Source organism: Ruditapes philippinarum, unplaced genomic scaffold (assembly GCF_026571515.1).
Source record: "Ruditapes philippinarum isolate M1 unplaced genomic scaffold, ASM2657151v2 ctg741_1_1_1_1, whole genome shotgun sequence".
In the NCBI taxonomy this organism is placed as follows: domain Eukaryota; kingdom Metazoa; phylum Mollusca; class Bivalvia; order Venerida; family Veneridae; genus Ruditapes; species Ruditapes philippinarum.
The window spans coordinates 152402-171453 of NW_026867313.1; the positions used below are offsets into that span (position 1 = coordinate 152402).

A 19052-nucleotide genomic window follows, 5' to 3' on the forward strand; every position below is an offset into this window, starting at 1 on the left:
ATTGACCTTCTATCAATTTGTGTTGACAATGCAAGTTTTATAAACTCCCGAAGTGGACCGTCACATAAAACCGTGGGATTTTATTGTATGATTTTACAGGCAATTTACAACTTGTACTTTTAATCAAAAAGAGAAGAATGTGGCTTCATGCCTGACCATTTATGGTTCTAATTATCGACTAGTGCGGAGCACAGAATAAGTTAGCCGGTTGTTTTGATCTTTTTTTTTCACCGCAGGTTTCCTTCTTTCTGTACGGAGGTAAAAGTTAATGGTTAAACATGGATTTAATAGCTTTGTCATGGATTTATTATAACCATTCTGTTGTCTGGGAATGGGCTTGTCTGTGTATATTCTGAATTGGGATAAACTAGATGAAATTAGATGCATACTGTCAGACGGGCATGTGATTTCCTAAAAATGTAGAAAAATTTAAAATCATAGCAATTCCTGGTAAAGAAGGAGTATCAGTTATTTCTCCGCAGTAATGAATATAGTGAAATATTGTTTGAATTTAACTGGATTTAATGTGTTGGATTATACCTAACATTTGAAGGAGTTTTGTTGTTCTATTTGATATAAACATGTATATATTGTATGGGAAATGTAGTTGATTATCTAACTCTAAATGATTGGACAGCTTTTTGTTAATTTAGTATTTTTCAGGTTTTTATTTTTGGAGTTTTTGTTGTTGTTTTTTGAAAGTTGGTTTTCATTCTGTCATTAAATGGTAATTTGATGCTGTGATTTGTTCAGAATAGTTAAGTAAATCAGTGGAGGTTTTTTCCTGTGACACTTGACAGAGATAGCAGATGGTCATTTAATGTTCTTGTCATGTAAATTGAGGTCATTAAATACTGGACATTAAGTTAGACACTATCATTAATTTGACTTTTAAACATTTTGATTATAAAGTGGAAGAATGCCCTGTTGAAATTGCTTATTTTTGTTTAACATTTTACAGTTTTGTAGACTATTATACATCATTATCAAATTTTATATTGCAGACATTTAAGTTTTTAATTAGTATAAATAATATACCAATTGTAAAATAACAAAGATAACTTGTATTTTTATTAAGTATCTATCCAGGTATTAATTGTGTTATTTAATGTATGACCAATATCTTGATCTACCTATACAAGATTCTGACCCATTAATCAAACAGATTTCAAAATTTGTTCATATATATACCTCACAAAACTACTGACCAAGACTAGTCTCTGACTCTACAATGATGTATGGAAGTAACATTATGATGGCTCTATTGTTGTAGTTGTTTATATGGGCATTTAGAATTTATTCAGTTTAAGTGAGGTTATAGGTATTCTATCTTGTTAAATTATTCATGGAATATTGAGGGGAAAATATGAGAAATAAGTAATTATGATTGATAAGCCTCAGACCGTATAATAACAATATTATTTTAAGCTGACATCCCCCATTCAATGAGCCAGACTTGTGGCTGGGGCATTAGTATTATGTTTTACTTGAATCCGGTAATCTCTGTGACTCTGATGGCATATGGAAACTGAATTCTATGTTTCTGGTGGTACCAGGCTTTATGATGGCCCTCTGGTTGTGTTGATACATTGGTATGAACCATGGCTTTATACAAATATTTTGAATAATTGATATGGCATACAACAGATTCTGTTGTTAATGGTGTTTTTGTTCCTATCCTGGCAGTTATATTATGAGTTTGATGGTGTATTAGCAGTGGTAATATATAAGTCTGGTTAGAAATAATTGCAGATTTAATTAGAAATATATTTCATAAAGACATATGAGTTTTTAAAAGATTTGTAATTAAATAATACCAATATCTCATAAGTTTTCAGTGTGAAGTTAAGCACATGTTTTCCGTGGAATTACATCATGTTGCTTTTATGAACTTGAAAGGTTACTATGGCATCATATTAAATTGTCATGGCTGTTTGAAAATAGTTTCCTAAATGTTGAAGTGAAATTGATTAGTTTTCTGCATTGTCCCTAAGCATCAGTGTGAGGGAATTATGTAACAATTTCAGAGCAAAAAATGTGATAATGAAATACATGTATGTGACAGTATAAAGGTGAATCATATTTGTGTAGTAGAAAATATGTAAGTAGCCAGACAGATTTAGAGCTTTGCTTGAATAGTTGGAATGGAACGACAATAGAAAAGTATTCTGAGTGTATCTGCTTCTTAAATTGGTCAGGCTGCACAAATATTTTTGCAACTTGTGACATTGTATGAGCATGATATTCTGCATCAACATCTATCAGTAAAGTAATTAACTGATGAGCCTTATCTTGTTGCATAACTTTCTTTCATCAAAAATTGGTACACCAAATGCTACCATTATGGAAGAGTATGTCACATCAAGAACCTGTACATTTGAAGGCAAGTCAGACATCTGTTTCCCATGCTAACTATGCTTGATAAAAAAAAAATTCAGACAAATTCATTTTTAAAAAAAAAAGTTGTTGAAGCTTGCATAGCTCTTTTTTTTAACTGATATCTTAAAATATTAAAAGGGCTTTAATTACCCATAAGTGGATGTTTGTTCATAATGCTGGTATAAGGTCATCTGTACAATCAAATCTGTTAGGAAAATGCTGGGAACTATTTAAGCTGTACAACTGAGCTCTTTGTCCATCAGGAATAATTTCTTGCAGATATTTACTTTAATATGTATATTATCTGGTATGTTTGATAAAGATTTTGTATAACTTCTGCATGTTATGATATGGTACAGGTGTATGGTATCAGTGTAAGATAATGTAATAATGTAATAGGGTAATAGTTTATATTAAATGTAATAAATGAGGGGGCTTATCAGCTGATTGCTTTACTGATAGGTGTTGATGCAGAAAATCACTTCAGATTATGATATCCTGATTCACTGATAGTTTCAGACATGAATATTATTTTTGAGAATGTTGAGTCATAATTTAAGTGATCCATTAAATGTTTCTAAAGAGGCCATTCTTGAAGTTATTTCAAGTGCTGTCGCATATATAATCTTGTTGATGGTGTGTGAGTATTGAATGCTATTCCTTGTCGCGTCATTCTTGATGTGAGGAATGGAAACTGTCCCTATCCAACAATAAAGTCCCCTCTCAAAAATCTGGACAGGATCAGTTGTATGAAAAAATGGAAAGCAAACTCTTTTTTGAACTCAAGCAATTCTTCAAAGAATGGAAAGCAAACTTGCTTTAAACTCTCCTTTCAAAATGGAAAATCCATTTCCACTCAAATTTAGACTACTTATTTAGCAAGTCCTGTCAAAAACGGACCACTGACTTGTTGAAGAAACAGGCCTTTTCTCAAGAACTGACTTCTCAAAATTTAAGAAAAGTAAAGGTCTCTCCTCAAAAATAGTGAACACTCCCACAGAAGAGAAAGTGCAGTTTCCCCCCTCAAAAATAGAGGAGTGACTTCCTCTCATTATATATTAAAGAAGTAAGCTAGGAATTTCAAAGAATACAAAACTGGGCCTTACACACATAACAAGTAATCATGCAAGATATTCATGAAATCATGTCCAAAAATAAGAAAAATTTCCAAATGATATAATATTTATAACATAGTATTAAATGATAAATGATCAAACACATGTGAAAAGAGTGTTGTTAGTATACCCTTTCAATAGTGTAGAGATATCTGAAGAGTTGATACAGATCTTTACCAATCCTCATTTGTTACTTTTTATAGCCAGAAAGGGTATAAGAAGAGGAGCTATTAAAAGGAAATGATGTTACAAATGGTGTCTTTACTGATAGTTCTAGACATTTATGTATGATGTTATCTGGGAAACATCATAGAACCTCTAGCTGTAGAAGTTATTGATGTTGTGCTGAATAGTGTTAAACTCTATAAAGGCAAGTGGCAGGACAGCTTTAGCTATTATTTAAGTTTGTCTATTTTGGTTCTCTATAAAAGTTATGAAAGCCTTCTATAGACTTTAAGTAGGTTGATCTCTTAAGTTTTGTTTTCAAATCTATTTTTAGAAAAGTGACTTATAGAGCAGTCTGGAAATGGATTTATATCATTGGTCAATTTTAAACCTGTGTTCTTAATCAGCCAATCAAAATGCTTTGGTGTGAGACTGGTCTACCATTTGAGTATAGCGATCTGAAATTCTTGATTAAAGAAAAGTGGAGAATCTGGATATGATGTTGAAGTTGATTTTAAGACTCTGGGTCTCAAATTTAGCTATGGAAATAAAATAAAGCTGAGTACAGAGAATATTAAAACTGCAGTTTCTTTTAACATAACGGTAGTATATGTTAATAATTAATTCAGGGTGTTTTCTTTAAGATTAAACATTTTGAATTAAAAGAGAAATACTGGAAGGATTAGCATTGTGAAGAGAAATCAAAGTGAATATATTTAACACTTGGCTATTTTATTCGTCTTTGAAGTCTCAATTTCTTTACATGGTGTGTATGAATATTCTGGTTTTCAGGTATTTCAACGAAACAAAACATACATTTTTGCCCCTTCATCATTTTTCAACACAGGGTTATGATACTGTTAATTGCAGATCAGATTTTATCTTTTTATACTTTTTTTTACAGTTGATTATATTTCGCTGGTAATCTAAATTTTGTTTGCATGCATAGGGATCTTTGGAGATGATGTGGGGGAGATAATTTAGGCGTATATCTTGATATGGGAGATGAGGAAATGATAATTTCTTTCCGAGTGAGTAAGTTTACAGAATTATTCAATGAACCTAAGAGCTGTGTGGATTTTGAAGTGAGATAGTGTAAAATTGTAGTGGACTGTGGCCAGGTTCATGTGAAACACTTGATTGGAACATTATAGTAAGGCATGTGCAGTATAAAATGTGAATACTAGTAACTGGAAAGTTTATTTATTGTTTTGTTGTTGTTTTGGTGTAGTTTCATGTGTATTATTGAGAAGATTATTAATGTTTATTTACCAAACAGGGATTGTTTCTGTGTGATTGTAATTTCAAGGAAATAGGATATTTTTTTATTTCGGAAAATAATTTAATATCAGGATTTTCAGACTTGAATAGAATATTGATATAACAGGAAAGAGGTTATAAGGTATTAGTGATATAAGATAGTGATGTAATTTAGTGATGTTATTTAGTGTGAACGGAGAAAATTTATAATAACTTGGAATACCTATTGTGAAAATACTATTAAGGCTGATATTCAATTGGAATTTACTTGGAAAGTAGTGTAACATATTAACATATGAATAATAATAGCTGAAAAGTACATAAATTTGTAAATCAGCGTTCATTTATTTTTGTGTCATGTGTACTTTTAGCTTGAGATTAAAGGTTGACAGGGCAGTGTGTTAATGGTTAGTGATACTGTCAAATATTCAATAAAATTCTCAACATCACAGTGAGTAAATGGTACTCACTGTATCATTTATTGTGAGTCTATATAATTCATATGTATGGGTTATTACAAACACAAGCATCTGATCACTGATTTATTGTAACCTTGTATCTTTTCTTGCAAGCACAAGAAGTAGATGCTAAAATGATCCGATGAAACATTTCTTAATTGGCAAAAAAAGAGTCTGATAACTGACATTATTATAATATTCTTTCATTGCAATTAGTATATATCCTTGAACCTTTCATTCATGCTTTAATGCAGGCAAGATTGGAAAATTTATGCTCCTAACATGGACTCAAATGGCTTAGATTTGCAATTTCATGTCAAGTTTTTGTATTAATTTACTTATCAAAAGGGGGTTAAAAGGGTCATAGGACTACATTATCAGTGTCACTTCATACTTGAAATGTTACATGCTCCAAATAAATCCTATTGTTATAATTAACTTACAGTAATTAGATCATTTTAGTGCACTGTTTTCAAAAGCTGGGGATTAATTTCAGATTAGTGTAATAACATAGATAGAAAAGCTCCTTAAAATATGATATTTAATGTCAAAATATTTTTGTATATACATTGTATACATGTAGTTCTTGCTTTTGTTTGATTATTTACTGGCTTACTTATTGTTGAATGTGGAATTTACGCTTGGATTTTTGTTGCATTGTAGTGAACAATTTTACATGTTGGAAAGTTAACAACCTATCTTTGCTAAAAAGGAATATTTTGGATTGCTTTACAAAGTATTTTGTGGAAGTATAAACTTTAATTTTGTGCATATATTGAATGCACACAAGTCTTGAAGAAAAAGTTTATTGAACTTTAAATAGATTTATAAATTTGTTCTGGGATCTGATGGGTCTCATTATGTGCTTGTTGTAATATAATTACATATGCAAGGAGTTTTTTTACTATGTATAACAGTATTAATAGGTTTTTGTTAACTGTGTATGCAATCTGACTGTAATTAGAGGTTTGTGTTAACTGTGTATGCAATCTGACTATATTGAGGTTTTTGTTTACTGTGTATGTAATCTGATTGTATTGAGAGGTTTTTATTAACTGTGTATGCAATCTGATTGTATTGAGAGGTTTTTGATAACTGTGTATGTAATCTGATTGTATTGAGAGGTTTTTATTAACTGTGTATGCAATCTGACTGTATTGAGAGGTTTTTGATAACTGTGTATGCAATCTGACGATATTGATAGGTTTTTGTTAACTGTGTATGCATTCTGACTGTATTGAGAGGTTTTTGTTAGCTGTGTATGCAATCTGACTGCATTCAGAGGTTCTGTTAACTGTGTATGCAATCTGACGATATTGATAGGTTTTTGTTAACTGTGTATGCAATCTGACTGTATTGAGAGGTTTTTGTTAGCTGTGTATGCAATCTGACTGCATTCAGAGGTTCTGTTAACTGTGTATGCAATCTGACGATATTGATAGGTTTTTGTTAACTGTGTATGCATTCTGACTGTATTGAGAGGTTTTTGTTAGCTGTGTATGCAATCTGACTGCATTCAGAGGTTCTGTTAACTGTGTATGCAATCTGACGATATTGATAGGTTTTTGTTTACTGTGTATGCATTCTGACTATATTGAGAGGTTTTAGTTAACTGTGTATGCAATCTGACTGCATTCAGAGGTTCTGTTAACTGTGTGTGCAATTTGATGTATTGAGAGGTTTTAGTTAACAATGTATGCGTTTCGATTGCATTGAGAGGTTTGTGTTAACTGTGTATGCAATCTGACTGTGTTGGGAGGTTTTTGAATACTGTGTATGCAATCAGACTGTATTGAGAGGTTATTGTTAACTGTGTATGCAATCAGACTGTATTGAGAGGTTATTGTTAACTGTGTATGCAATCTGACTGCACTCAGAGGTGCTGATAACTGTGTGTGCAGTTTGACTGTATTGAGAGGTTTTGCATTCTGACTGCATTAAGAGGTTTTTGTTGACTGTATATGCAATCTGACTGCATTGAGAGGTTTTTGTTGAAACTGACTTTATTGAGAAGTTTTTGTTAGCTGTGTATGCAGATATTTTTGTTAGGTATGAAGGTTTTCCTGAAGCTGCTTGTATTTAGAGGTTTGTAAGGCTATGTTTGTATAATGTAAATGACTTCATATCAAAATATAATTGCAGCAACATGCAGAAGTCAAGCAAGTGGCATGGTTTTGTAATATAAAGTAACATGCTACACCATGCCACTAATTTGATGAAGAAATCCTATGTCGCATAATTCTACATTTTAAGTTTTGTCTTTCATATTGTATATGACATTGTATTATAGCATCTTTCAGATGTTGATTTCATGTGTGATTAAATATCGCTTGGAAAAAAAATAAGTGCTAGCAATATTAGAATTTCATGCTAGAAGTTAATGTTGATTGGCTTTGTAGATGGAAGCAGCTGTTGTCATCTGAGCTTGTAAACAGTCATGTAGGGGAGATAATCCTGTGTTGATCAATAATATGATAACAAGATAAGCTTGAGATAACTGAGCAATTCAGTGCCAAACTTGCCAATCTTTATCTCCAAACATGAATCTCAAATATCAGCCACTTATTGATCCCATACCAACCATTGTTTCTCTTTTGCCTAAAAGTTTGGAAAGCTTTTGTACTTTAGTATTATTTCACTAATTACACTCCATAATTTATTTTAATGGATTCTGGAATGTCATTAATTAAGGGGCTTGTAATGTCAATGACAGTGATATCAGTATTAAGTTTATATGTCTGACTGTTTCATACTGTGTGGTCTGTATGGAGCTATATTATAGAGGCAAGAGGCTTATAGTCGAGCACAATTTAATGTTGAGTTTAAGCATTGACTGAGATTCTGAGAAAAGGAAGATGTTTTAAGGGAAACTCAAGGGGATAATATCACGAATTGTGGGCATATAGTACTGATGTTGAAATTTTGGAAAAGATTCAGAGTTTCCAGCTGTAGAGGAGAGGGTTAGGAGGTATCCCTTTATATAGGTCTTAAACTATAATAATGATAGAATATGTTTTATCTGCCCTAAGAATAGATTCTAGTCCATAGGGCTTGGCAGGATTATATGATAGGTGCATTATAACCCACTAGAAAGTTGAGAACATTAAATGGTGAATATTTAACAGAGGACAGTCATAGAATAAATTCCTTCCAACACATTGTTTACCTGCCGCTAACGATTTGTAGATTAAACATCATCCCAAGGAAATTTTCTCCAAGCAAAGCAAATTAACAATAAGGTTTTGCATTATGTCAGCATGATATTATCACAATCGGCGAGTCACTGTCTCTGCTAATATTGCTTTCTGGCCGCTTCAAGAGGATATTGATCTCTAGGCTTAATAAATTTCTCAAACTCCTATAGGTTTCATTCTGTTGAAAATACGTAATCCTAGTTATATTAGATTCCATATTTGTTGTTCATTGAACAATTTGATTATATTGTTTGACATAGAGACGTGTGTCTAAGTAATTAGATGGCTGTCCATTTTTACTAGCCATTTCCGAATTTAATGTTAGTGAGTACAGTTAGGAAATAAGTGACCACAATAGGTTTATCAACCTATTAAAATATGGTAGGTTTCATAAGTGGTACTTTGAAGTCATAGGTCATATTTGCTTCTGACTTATAAATTTGGTCACTTATGAATGTTGAATATTTGCATATTCTTATACAGACGTCAGAAGAGAAAAAATTATTGTTTTTTTTTTTTGTTGCGTCTACACTTCAAGGTCTATAGTGTGCATGGTTGGTTTATTGTGTTCGCGCTAAGCCTGTGCTTTTATTTTTATTCATGATGTTTTTTGGAATTGTGAAAACATTTGATGCTAAATGTATTCATACCAGGGTTAGATGGGTATCTTGCAAATGTTCTGTCACCAGTTAAACGGGTATCTTCGCCATAATACCTTGGTAGGTATATATGTGTTTATATATTGGAGGTAACTATTTATATGTTGGATGGCACTCATGTTTACTTTTTCTTTTCCTGAAAAAAAGGAGAGTTACACCTTTCTGTTCTAAAAATGACTGACTGATGTACGATTCTTCCGAACATAAAGTAAGCTTGATTATTCACTCATTGATACGCGTTGTACTTTTTAGGTGTGAACGACTTGTACTTAAAAAAACTCTCCTAAGCAAATTACTGAAGTTATTATCCGGCATGTTTTTTCCGTATTAGCTGCATCATGTTGTCTTTTTAAACGCTACAACTTTTAATTCTTGGCTTTGGCAGTTAGGCTTGGTAAATTAATTTATCTATCCTTTAAAAAAATGCTATCAATGTATTCCATTCTTGACATGTAAAAATTAACACATCTGTATCACCATTTTCTCTGTTGTATTTCCCAAGAAGAAGATGCTGACTGTGGCTAAAGCATGATTTGCAACATCAGAAAACTGTAATATTTGTCGGTTTATATCTCATTTTTGTTTTTTTTTGTTTTCCCATTGTTTTACTATCTATGCTATAGGTTTTTCTTTCCCATATCATATTGTCTATAATTTCCTTTGAGTTATAGTGAATAATTGAATCTAATCCATTAGTAATGACAGTCGTAACTCTAGACTATTATTCGATATTTGTTGGTGCGTTAATAGAGATTGCACTCCTTGTATTTGAATTATTATGGCGTTCTCCATTATATGGATGATGTTGAAAGAGGTCATTTTTTCCTATTTTTACTGTCATGGTAACTCTTTGAAGGATGTGCGTGTTTTCTGAGAAAACAATATATGCATTTAATCATGTTGAATAATGGCTGCTTTTTAAAGGATTCGCTTTTGGTTACTGATTTGGAAAAGGTTATTTTGGGCGAATTAATATTATATATCGAAGTGTGCTATTGGATTAAGATAGATTTAGCATTATCTTTGTTTAGTTGAGATAAGAAAAATATGTGTAATTATATTGTCTTAGACTGTGAATTACTATATTTATAACTCCATGTATATTTAATGTATGTAATTTCAAGATATCAAGATTACAAGATCGGCAGTTTGTGATATTTTCTTTTTAATGCTCGATAGATTTAATTCAGGGCATTTTGCGTCTGCTTTGCGTTGATGTTCACAGATATATTTCAATAAATGATTTCTTTGGTTAGTATATCCACTTGACTATTTTTCTTAATATAGACAGTAAGTTCTGGATCGTTAATGTATAAAGGGAGATAAATAGATAACAAGAAAATCATTAAAGCAAGTTAGACAACTAGTGACAAGCTTATTTCTCATAGGGACAATTCAGATCACCAGGGTAAAGAAGTATTATGGTTGTGGATTGTGCTGATTTTGTCAGTTTCCATAAACTTTGTGTAAATATGGATATATGTCAGGTCTCCTGTATTTGTAAAAGTCGTAGAATCAATTAATAGGGAATTTTTGGACAATCACCGAGGCTCGGGTTTAAGTAAAGATTTCTTCAATGATTATAATGCAATTGCATGGGGTAACAGGTAATATATTAAGTGTATGGAATGAGTTTGTAGTATGTGTATAGTATGGGGAAGAATGACAGTGTTGATAATGTGCAGTGTTTATATTCTATTTTTATTAGTAACATCTAATTTCATTAAAATTCCGTATGGTTCATAAGTGAAGTATAGATCAGATTGAATACTGATTGATTAGGTTAATCATTGATTTATTGCAAAGTTGACACTGGATTGTTCATGGGGGCAGTCTGTAGGCATCAAAATGAGTTCTCAAGATCATTTTAAGGCATAAGTAAAAACTCTCTTTATTTCGTGATAAAACCTAGAAATGAACCACAGTCATTATTGATTATTAAAAATCATGTCATAGTAATAAATGACAATGACAAGAATTGTGATTAGTGAATATGAGGTTAATTCAGAAAGGAATTAAAGTTCCACTTTGATTGGAAATTTAATGTTACATTCTCTCAGCTTGGTTGTTGTTGTTGTTATTTGGTTAAAGTTGAGGGATAGATAAGGGTATGGACTGTTTTTTTTGGCAGTGAATCACAAGAATTGTAGCTGAATAGCAAAGTTTAGTATGAAAAATGAATACCTAAAATGATATGTTTTGAAATAGATTAAAATAACCTGTACATTTTCTTTGCCTAATATTTGCAAAAGTAGGTGGCGTTACTCTAATTAAATAGCCTTTGCTAATTTAGTAGTTCTAATTGAGTAGTGTTAACTGTCAAATATCGTTGTATTTTGTCCTCTCGGATGTCTGATACTGATATAAGATTTCAATTTAACTGCAGGGCAGGAAAATCACTTACTCTTTTTATGTTGAATATTACGCTTTTGTTGAGTTGGGGAATGGTATAGATTTGATTCACGAACTGTACTTTTGACAATTCACAATTGTTTTTCTTATTGTTGAATCTTATTGCAAATTAACTAATTTTTGAAAATCCTTGCAATGAAGGCTATTGCATAATACGCTAAATATTTCTTTAATTATCTATAGAGTTTCATGAGTAGGTATTAATGTTTGCGACTATCAACAATAAACTTATGAAAGTAATTTGCTTGTTGTGAGAAAACATTTTATTCTTTTAAGGTCTTAAACATGATATATTCGGTGAAATGATAGGTCATTTTATATAATATTAACGTTTTGTTAAGTGTATTAACTATTAATGTATCGATTGTTATTGCCAAAAGCTCAATCACTTTGGATTATATCGGTGGTCAATTTGGTGGTGGAAGGAATTCAGTATTGCTCTTTACCGTTGTCTGATTTCAAATAATGATATGTCATCATTTTCATAGCATGAGATCATGTGGTGCATCATATAGTAGATTTCTATTGTAGATAACGAGTAAACCTGTTCATCGCTATATGGAATATATATTTAATTATCTAAGCTCACTTGGAGTTTGTTTCTCTTGTTATGAATATTGTCGCTTTTTAAGTTGTAGTACTAAAAGAATATAGCCTATTCAAACAGAAAGAATTGACTATTCTTAACATTTAAATATTAATTGTAAACAATTGTGTTCCATGAGGAAATTTAGCTATACGTAAAAAAAATGAACAGACAATGATTAATGCCTATAGGAAAGGTACACAATATCAATTGAAAGTAACTAATTCTATTATTAATATTTGCTTCGCGTATTTTTTAGTTACCAAAAAACATATTACAATTAGAAACGCCTTGGCATATGTTAAAAGAACTAATAATTCTGAAACTGAGATTATTGTTAATCTCACAGACGCGAGAAGCTGTAATTCTTGCACATGTTTTGTTTTTCAAAAAGATCTTAGATTGTCTGTATACTCAATGCAATTGTTATGTCTCTCTTGTTGACATTAGAATTGAACCCATAACTATGCTATGGTCTATAGGCTGAAGCGTTGATTATAATGTTCATGGGATAAATCCTATAGTATAGGACTCATTGTTCCCTTAATATTTCGATACTCAATGCTATGAAGACAATGTGTTTCGTGCATTGTTAAAAAAAAATTCTTGTTGAGATTTATCAGATGTGCAGGCAGGAATATTATGAAAAAAATAGTCAATCGGCATTCTTTAACTTTTTTACTTGTGCTGTTGGTCAATAACTGATATATAACTGGAATTGTATATATGAACCTGATTAAATTAAAATGAAAGTTAGATAATATACGCATGCATCGTGACACCTAGGTTCCTGTGTACCTGCTCGTTACGCATAGCTGTACAGCAACACCATGCGACTGATATCGTTACAGACGGACCTTTGCCGATATTTTGGTATATGGTTGCATACGATCTTTTCTACGTGTCAAAGTACAATTCGTTCCTACGGAACTTTTATTGCATCTTATTATGAATATAATCTATAGTAATAGAATTATTTGTACATAATTATGACAACTTTATGTTGTGAATATTATGCATGCTAATCTTATTATTACAAAATAAAAAACATTATCTCGCTTAGAATTAATCTTCTGAAATATGTTAATATATAATTTATTATGAGGGTAATCTTTTACTATTACATGCCGACTGTTATTGGCTGATTCATAATTGGTTGTTCCCTGTTCATGATTAAATCCAGCGTTATTCTCTACAATTTATAATGGCGTCTGTTGGCAAATAATATATTAATTGCGAACTGTAGTCAATTTTAGCATCGTAGTTGATCAGCGTAATATTTCCTGCGCAGATCACTTGATTGTGAGAGAACACAAGCGTCTAAGCCGAAGTGAGCGCATTTCTATCATATTGTTAATTATTTTTTGTTATTCTGGAAATGAGTATGCGCGCAAAGTGTTGAATGACACACTAGTGATCTGGTTCTAAATGAGTTGACCATCCATGTAAGCGTTCACTTATTGATTGTAGCCTGCGTCAGACAAAAACGCAACAATAATGGTGTTATTGCGACATAGCATGAGTCAAAACTAGCTCGCATCCTTTGATTTTTTTTCCTTTTTATTTTTCGCGGCTCATGCTGGATCTGGATCGCAATGAATGGTTCGCTTATGACCCATTCTGTTTTGGTTTTTGTCGTGTACACTGGCTCATATTTGTTCTATTATGATATTGCATTTAGTGCCTGAGAAACATATGTATATTACTGTAGTTTTTTTTTCCTGGATCTGCCTCTCTATCTTTAATCAAGTCATAACTTTAACCCATAGTAATATTTCGTAATGTAGGTGTACTCTTGAATAATTTTGTACACAAGATTAGCAAGCATATATTATCGAATAGATCTTAGTTGGAAATCTTGACTTCCACCTTTGACATCGGAGATGCTCAGCCTCATATTGTCACCTTTTTCAACTTATCGTATATTCATTTGACTTTTAAGGTAATTTCTCCTATTAATTAGAAGGACTTAATCCATATTTTTGCTGTATAAGTTTTATGGTGGTGGTTCTCTAGATGTAAAGTTTTTGACATTTCCCTATCCTTATTATTCTTGCTTTCATATTTCTTTGGATGCCTAGATATAGTGTGTGCAATGTTGAGCATATAAGGATACCCCTTGTCATTATCTGTAACTGGCGATGACATGTGTTGATTTTCTGGAAAAATGAGTCGGAAAAAGACGTTGGATACTCTATTAGTTAGCTATTGCCTACGAAAGAATAAATCGTTTCTAGCGGGATTCAAACTTTTGTTATTTTAACCCACTATACTGGGGTATAGCTGTATTTAAAGTATAGACTTAAAAGCTGTACCTCAAAGCTCAGTCTCAACTGAGGCTTCCTCACACTCTTATTATATGAAAAATATCTAAATCTAAAATACATGTATCACTCATAAAAGTAACTAAGAAACAAAATAAATAGTTATATTAATAGACTGAATGAACCTAATGTATATTGATTCTTTGTCGTTTAACTTCCTATGAATACCATCACATTAAGAGTGACTATTTCACATTAGTGACTGCTTTAGATAATAAATTACAGATTCTTCAGTAGACCGCAAACAGTGTTGAATGTTTCTGACCATGATGATGAATTACTTATCAGCGTGGGAAGCTGGGCCGTCTGTAATTGTTTAGTAATTGGATTTATGACTTCGGGGAGTCTGGCTTTGGTCAGGCAGTACTTACTACAGAAAGTTAACAAGTAGAGATTTTGATGCTAAAGCATCAAGTCGCCGGATAGAAATATGATTGTATTATCATAAATAAAAGAAAATATCAGTTTAATGGCTCGAGTATAAAGAAAACAGGAACAATAAGTTGAGTAATGTTTATTCATAAACAAGTTTTCATGTACTTGCCACAATTATATCTTTCTTTGATATAAACTTTGTAAAAAGAGTTTATTCAATAAATTTATGTTATGTTATAATAAAACATCATATTTGAAGCAAACTTGCTTAGCAATTTTGTCAAGAAACTGTTATCATTATTAAATAAGCAAGTATTGTTTGGCAATATTTACCCGAGACTCAATAATTTCCGGGAGCTGTTTCGTTTGCTTACATAACTTATTATGATTAATGTTAACGATTTTATTGTAAGTATAATTACATGTATAATTATATCAATTAATACTGATCGATGGCCTAGTGGTAAGTATGACGAAGTTGTAACCTACATGTAGTAGGCGCAAGTTCGAATCTTGGACAAATCCTGTGTGTAGTTTTCATAAATTGATTTTTTATTATATCTTTTAACTTTATGAAACATAAGTTGATAAATCGTGTGTTTCATTTCTAGCACCTTTTTATTTTATAATTTTGATAAATGATCAAGTTTTGCAAAATACAAAAAAGTATTATAAAAGAAAACATAAAAAATTACTTTATCGAACCTACAGTCTTCAATTTGAAACTAACTTAAAATCTAACACCTTGTCATCGAAGCTTGTAAATCATGTGATATGATTATAATTCTACTTGTAATTCTACTTTATATATAATACCGTTGTACCATACATTTGAACTCCGTATGGTTTACTTCAGATTCCGATAGTTACCCGATCATCGAATATTTGCAAAGTGACTATGCAAATATATATGCTTAATTATTGCATAAAACAATGCAATTCTACTGTAAAAGTGGTGTCTGCATAAAAAAAAATCAATATTCCTGTCGTTGCATACAATCTAGTTAACGTTTAATTGCCTTTCAGTGCGATAAACTATCAACACAAAGATAGTTTATTAGTTTTCTCTGTGTATCCAATAGGATTCCGGCCCCTACTTACTTTGATTTGCACTTTTATCAGCTGCCAACCATTCATAAGTTACCTGTATTTCTGTCTTATCAGCAATTTGTTACTATTAATAGATCTTATAACACTAACATACAACGTGTAGTCACGTGATTCTGGGAGAAGCTGTTTATAATAAATAAGATAAAAAATAGAATAGGTCTCATAACATACAAACAACCAGATAATTCAAAAGTGTCATTTCAAATATCATGCATGATTTATAAATTATAAAATAGCAACGCTTGACACTTTGAAAAAAAGGAAAAACATCCCTAAATTCAATGACTGATCCATAGGGATACGTCATTATTTCATTTTATAAAAATTGTAATGTTGCTTATTACGATATCAATATTTGAATATTTCATTTCATTGAGCAACATTATTGTATGTTTGAATTTTTGAGATTACTGAAAACAATTGTAGTCTTTAATTGTTCAGTAATTGTTATGCTTTTATTTACAGAAATTAATACCTTCTCCTACCATAGGTATAATATTAAACTGTTACAAATATAGTCGCCGGTTTCTACCGGCGACTAATAAACTCACAAATGTTTATACCTGGCTATAAATGTTTACTGAAAACAAATTGGTCATAAAATATTTATGATCATTAAGAAAGTTTCCTTTATTTACATGTTGCATTATGATATTAATGTGTATACCATGTTACTAAAAATAGAACAATTAATTGATTATTGGAGTACATAGGTGATGATATGTCTTAAACAGTAATTGCACTGGGCTAGAAATACTTGTATGCTAATTAATGTGCACAACACAAAGGCTGTCTGAATTATGTCTGGATCACTTACCTTTTCTCCAGTGATTATTAATTAGATTTTATAGGTCTGCTTGATTTTATTCTGATGGAAACATATTGTTGCTCTGCTTGATTTTAATTTGGGGTGATTTTTTGTTTGTTCTTTGTAATGCACATGTTTATATTTAGCATCTAAGTTTAGAACAAACATTTATATATATATGATTAGGATTTATATTATTGTAAATTAGCTAAATTTTGATGGGTTATATTACAACATTGTGTACAATTTTCGTAAGTGCAGATGGGCGTTTTGATCATGGGACGGAAAACAATTGAATTGTCTTACAGTACAATTTGTTATAAGTGGCAAACCTACATTCAAAGAGATAAAGAATACTTAGTGATCAGAACACTAAAATTTAGAGTTTTTAACCATATATCAAATTAATGCTTGAATCTGACTGTAGCCTGGCTATAAAAGATAAAGTTAATTTCATTTTTCTGGATTTGAAACAGAAACACCATGTCATTATCATTAACCCAGATCTTTAAACAGGAAGTTATGTTATTTATCTCCACAATTATAGATCAGAGTCAGAGATTGTTTTCAGTTTATTTATTGTTGTAAAATTACACTAGCCATTAACTTGAACAATTATGAAAATGTTTATGACAGTTTATGATATGTGAACTTAAAGATGACTGCCATCTTGAAAAACTTATTAATATACATGTATGTAACTTCTGCCCCTCACTGCTGTAGGTTCAAATGCCACAAGGGACCTTGGATTCTTTCATGTGAGAAAGCTATCCAGGTAGCTTATGCACCATTGTTGGTTCTACTATAAGGTGCCAGCTCATGCTTGAGACAATGCATTGAGGGGCACCAGAGGTCTAAATCCTTCACCGGTAAAGCTGGAGAGTTGCCATTATAATGTAAATGACTCCTACATTTAGTGCAGTGTAATCCCCCACTTTTATACAGATATTTGACTAACACTTTCAATTAAAGACTAAGTCTACAAATGGGTTTGTGTTAAAATCTTCATGTTTTATTATTGCACTTAAAATTCTGGAGACAAAATGTCAAAACACTTCTACGTCAAGAAATGCTGGCTGGTTGTTTTGTGGCATTGTTTAAGGTGTGTGTATGTACTAATTACCATTTATTTAAGCAGGTTGAAATATCTTTTAAAAGTGTTGGTAGGGGGAATCACACATAAAAAACAATAGCTCGGTCAATATATTCATTTTAACTACCAGTGTAATTTTAATTGAAAATGGGAACTGTAACTTGTAATGTTAAAGAAAATAAGTAGCTGTTGGGATGACCTCCAGTAAAATTGCCATCACAACCAGCAGTGAAATAATTGGCTATAAGAAACCAACTAATGTATAATAAGGACCAAAATTACAAAAAAAACATCATTAAAAACAACAATAAGATAGGCAATTATAATAATCAACAAATCAAACAACAGAGTATCAGTACTTAATAACCAAAAATAGAATGAATCAGGATATAATGATTAATTAACAATAGAATAGCCAAAAATAGAATAAAGTACTTTAATAAAGTCACATTAAATTCTGTTGAAAATTGAATATTTCTAAGAAAAACAATTAACATAGGATCGCCAAAAATAGAATAAAGTACTTTAATATACCAGTCACATTCAATTCTGTTGAAAATTAAATACCGGTAGTACTAAGTAAGGCATAGATTAATATGAATCATTCTTTTCAAATGAATATAAATACAAATTATCAAGTCCTTCCCATGTCTAGAATTTATTTATTTTACCTACCTCATGTAGATGTTTACCAAAATAAACCACAGGGTAGTAAAGAGATCATGACTGTTGATAGAAGGCCAAATTTTCTACACTCCGTTACTCATTGATCGACCCTCACCCAATATTATGTGTATGTCTCAGTCATTGAGTGAGTGTTGTCAGAACAGAGTGTGTTTCAGTGGGGGGAAAATACAATCATGGATTAATTTTCAGTGTGTAAATGATGGATTCTTTACTTAAATCTAACCGTTCGGAGTCTAGGCGGAAAAACAGATATTTTGGTAAATCTTTTAAGTGTTCCATATATTATTTCCGCTTTTATTTAAACGTTAGTTTGTAGTGCTTTAAAGATTACAGTCTCTGTCTATTCTGAGTACATTTACTTCCCATTAGGCAGTAAAACAGTTAACATAAACAGTAAATTAAATGAATCTTTTATTTGTTTATATAT

The 19052-nt window shown here is 31.3% G+C and overlaps 1 protein-coding gene across 1 annotated transcript in view; it reads left to right on the plus strand.

Moving 5' to 3' along the window:
- LOC132735677 (SLIT-ROBO Rho GTPase-activating protein 1-like) overlaps positions 1 to 19052 on the plus strand; it is a 93042-nt gene that overhangs the window by 33112 nt on the left and 40878 nt on the right. The gene's annotated exons all lie outside the window — the stretch shown is intronic.